Raw genomic sequence first — 4,965 nt, 5'->3', positions numbered from 1 at the left:
TATTTAAAAAACCCACAATGATGATATTTGAGGCATATGATTGCATGGGTTCTTTTTCTATTTAATACTCGGAAAACACAGTTTCTAATGGAAGAAAATGGATCGGTCCTATGTGAAGCATTCCTACCTTCATCACTTTGCTGGAGACAGGATGAAATAAACATTTTTACTGTGAGTTGAGACTAGAGTGTCAGTGACTTTTTATGTTGCAACAATGCTCCATACTGGAAGGAACATTACAGCATTACATCTCTTGTAAAACAGCCTAAAAAGATATTGGCAAATGCTTTTATTGCCCCGAACTCAGCTAACAGAGATCAGCCCTTAGCTTAGGTGTTTCGAGTACGTAAGTTTAAAATAGAAGAATTGGAGTTATTGCCTGTGCTTTTGATGCAGGCACTCGAAGGGCACATTTTGGTTCACCTTTTGTAATAAATATTGAGTTGTATACAACCAACAAATGACTGAAGAAGTTTAAACAGAACTTCTGTCACTGGTCTTCTGTGGTATGTGTTCTGATTCTTAGTCTTTCTATGGAATACCATAAAAAGACATATAATTTTCTTTTAAATTTAATGAAATATTGCATCATATTTATATAATTTTCTGTTACTTTTCAATGCACTATTCCTTGGAGGAAAACTGTGCCCATGGGAGAGTTTTAAATGCTAGATTTGATTCTAATCGCATTTTTTTTATCCTTTTGGCCGTATACACTTTTTTTAGCTTCAGTCACAAATACCCTCAAATTGTTTTTGGCATATAACATCTTGTGTAGGGGGCTTAAGGTTCAAAACGTCTGAAAGTGCAAAGCATACTTTCATTGCACTCACTGCATGTTATCAAATTAAAAGAAAATTGACAAGTTTAGATTTCCTTTTTCATAGAAAGATTTTGAAATCTATTAGCTTGGTTCACTAGTGTGTAGAAGGCATGATATCTCTGCTTTGCTAGTGTTTGAAGGAGGTGTTAATGATGCATATTTTAGTACAGCTGAGTATCCTTTAGCATGCAGCATTGAAGGTTAGGAGTGACAACTTTAAATCCTGATTTGTGAACAGCCACAGGTTCTCAGCATGCTGTTTCAGTGAAATCACAGAACTGCAGGTTTTCCCCTTAAGGATGTAAAAGCTGTTACAGTTCAGACTAACCTGCACAGAACAAGTCACTCTGAGAGACTGGAAAAATAACTCACTGCAGAGACAGGAGTGTATTTCATTAACAACCGAAATGACAGCAAGATAATGAGGTAGTGATTGACAAGATAGCATGTGTTTATTTGATAACATCCGAAAACCTTAGAGCAAAGACGAAGACAGTGCTTATACCTCAAAAGTGACAAGGAATAGCTAAATATATATACAGATGTCAAATCATCTGTTGCCTAAAATGAGTCAGACTCAGTATTCCCAAAATATAGTGTTTAACTTGTTGGTGTTCTCATTTTCCAGTAGGTTTCTCGGTTATCTATATAATAGTATCTTGATTTCGGTTTTGGAGACTGAAAAATGTTAATTTCTTAAAGCTGCATTTGTCTGCACAACTTTTGGCTGCTAAAATGTTCTGCACTTCTTGAAGGTACATGGGTAGCTACATTCAGGCAGTTATTTAAGCATATGTTTAGCTTTATTTTCATGGAGGAGGCCTTGATTTCTTTGTATAGGGATTGAGTTTAAAAAGCGCATCCAAGCTAATGCCACTAACTCGCCAGGGACTCTTCAAAAGTATGCCTTTCAACCTCCCCTATGTTATGAAACAGCAAGGGTAGAGAAGATCATTAATAATATGGCAGTAAAGGACCTCTAGAAGAGACAGAAATAGTGGCAGTTCAACATTCATAGCAGGCAAACACATGAGCTGAGGAACAAAAGGGAGAAATCTTCTATTCCACCTCACATGTATGGGAGTGTCTCCAGAAATATTTAATATGAAGCACTGTGCACAAACATAGTTTGCAACCCGGAAAAAATAAATTAAATTTCCTCCTTCTTTTGTACTGAGAAGATGGACATAGTGATTAGGACAGCATGGCCTCTTACAGCAGGTGAAGGTAGGATGAGCTGTCTCCTAACATCATGACCTCACCATCAGCTCTTTTATCTTCCATTTGGTATAACAGTGACTACACTGCCTGAGAAAAAATTGGGGAAGCAGTGGAAATTACAAGCCCAATAAATGACAGACCTAACCTCTAAGCCAACAGTAAATTTCATTAGTAAGGGAGTAATACCAACATAAACTTCATAGAGTTTAGTCATCAGCTGTCACAAAGAAGCATACTAAACCTTGCCTGTCTAGAAGAGTGTTGCAGAGCTTATCAACCACAACTGCAATGTTAGTGATGCTGTCTTTATAACTGAATGCATTTTTGAATGCCAAAATGCAACAAAAATAGTGGGATGGAGGATGCAATTTTTAAAGCCCTCTGATAAGGCCCCTTTTCTTAATCTGAAGAAATTGCAGACAGAATCAGCATTTGCCCCAAATTGCTACTGGTTAATTAGTTGAAATGGAAGTGTCTTACACAACAGCTTTACTAGGACTGGGCTGAATCTACTGATCATTGAAGTACTCTCTTAAGCTCTGTAATGCAGTTACTGTTGTGAGGATTTTGAAGGGAAATCACAGCAATTATTTCTAAATCACTGATAGTGTCCAATCAATTTACTTTCATACATGCAAAATTCCAGGCTTTCATATGAAGTATGGATGTTGCATGCTTAGACCTTCTATGGACATCTGAAGACCATCACAATTGCCCTAAGTTATTCAAAATGTCCATATTCTGGAGAAAGATATGAGGAGCAGCAGGAGGAGGTCACACAAAATACCCAAGAGCAACGCAAACAGGACCAGTGCAACTCTCTGGCCAAATACATTGAATCCTTACAGGTAGAATGCCTAGATGAAAGACTGGCTCAGATTTTTCAAGAATCATAGCTACATACACACTTTCAATGCATGTCTGTAGGGGGAGATAATATTTTTACTAGACTGTTCAATATAATTGGAATTAAACCCTTCTGAGATCAGAGTCCCTTCATTAGGACTAATTGAACCTCTTAAGTCTCCTGTAAATCTCACTTCTCTCATATATGCATACCATTAAAACTACGATAAAACTCTTGTATAATTAGGAAAGTAGGCAAACATTTTCCAGGAACAGATGCAAGGCTTATAATACCAAAATTACAGCTCCACCTGCAGCAGAATAAGTCAGTCTTTGTCCTCCTAAAGCTATGTGCAATCCAGTTTTCAAAGGGTTTTTTGCAAGATTTCTGATGTGTATGGGGGTGGAAAGTGAGATGAACAGTGAAGGAGTAAGAAGGAAGAGATGCAGAAAAATTGCTTAGCCAGATTTTGATTTATCCAGTACAAATGCTGGACTATTTTTAGGATGTTGGTCACATTTTATGAGACAGTAACAAAGATGTTGCACAAAGTGCATAAGTCATGGTTGAATACATCTATGATACCTCATGATACATGGGTTTGTAATCAAGTGAACACCTGTAAGTATATAATTTTTCTGGAACTGACAGCTGTTGTTATTTCATGTTGTTTTGTAAAATGCATTTCACCATTGTCTTTCTTGAAAGCCTATATTTATTCATTTATCTTCAAGAACCTGCAATGTGCAAAATGTATACAATAGTTCATACTCATTAGAGTAAATCTGTTGTGGTCCTGTGAAGACTGACATTTACACTGACATTTAACAGACACAACAGTGTAGTGAGTTGTGCCCTGTCAGGCTTTTATATAATTGCGTTTCAAAATAATGTAAATACAACAGTCCATTTACTTCATATGGCTAGTAAACTGTTCAGCTTCATGATGTCTGAAATATGAATGTTTATATATTAATTCTCTATTACACTTGTCTGAATTTTTTTCGGATGACCACATTTCATTCAGGGAATACAACCATATTTTCCCCGTAATTTCCATACCATTATCTTTTTACCCTCAGTCATTTTACCACAGATGCAACAAAACATTTAAACATACAGCTGGCTTTAAGTGTATGTATCAAGACTGCTGAAGTCAGTACACTATAAACATGTGCCTAAGAGTTTGCAAAATGAGGCCTTTAGGTACTGTCTTTTTCAATTTACTTTTACTTTGAATTTAGGGTCCTCTAAATGAAAAGACAGTATCTTTGAAAGGTACTATCCACAGCTTTGACAGCTAGACACACACAAACTTAAAAAAAAAAGAGATATTTGTGATTTTAAATACAGTGTGTTCTTTTAAATAAGGTAACATTCTGTTACATTACTGTGCAGTTCGCCTACACGCAGTTGTTTCTTGTGTTGTTTTGCTTTTCTATGAGCTGAGGCTTTCCCCAAAATCAACAGAGGAATAAGTGAATAAGTATAGAGATTTCCATATTGAAAAAGGCACAGCTCTAATTTAAATTGCAAAACAGAGCCAATTTTGTTGTCAGTTGATGTAGCAACATGCTATATATTTAATTCTTTCATTAAGAGAAAAACTGAAAATAAGTATGGGCTCCTGATCATAGAATCACAGAATGGTTAGGGTTGGAAGGGAATCTTGAAGATCATCTGGTTCCAACCTCCCTGCTGTAGGCAGGGACACATGATGTTAAGGTTTTTTCTCTTTTGGAAATGCACACATTGTACCTTTTCCTGACAGATATTTTGTTTAAATTGACAGAAAAAAAACAACTTTAAAAGCCCACAACAGAATTTATTTTCTTATAGTTGCTTTTTTCTTTTTTTAATTTTGCATTAAAGAAAGGAATTTCATCAACATTGATTGTCATTTACAGAAAACATTCAAAAATCATGTGTGCATTATAATGGAATGCTAACAGTGTTGAACTAATAATTTACAGGACATAAAACAAAAATCTATTACATTCTAAAGTAATATAGAACCTTTTCATTTGACAGGGATGCTGGTCCTAAAAATTCATGATAAAAAATAAAACCCTTA

Source organism: Manacus candei, unplaced genomic scaffold, assembly GCF_025592945.1.
Source record: "Manacus candei isolate 608988 ecotype Guabito, Panama unplaced genomic scaffold, ASM2559294v1 h1tg000027l, whole genome shotgun sequence".
Classification (NCBI taxonomy): Eukaryota; Metazoa; Chordata; class Aves; order Passeriformes; family Pipridae; genus Manacus; species Manacus candei.
This window is presented reverse-complemented; position numbering follows the sequence as displayed.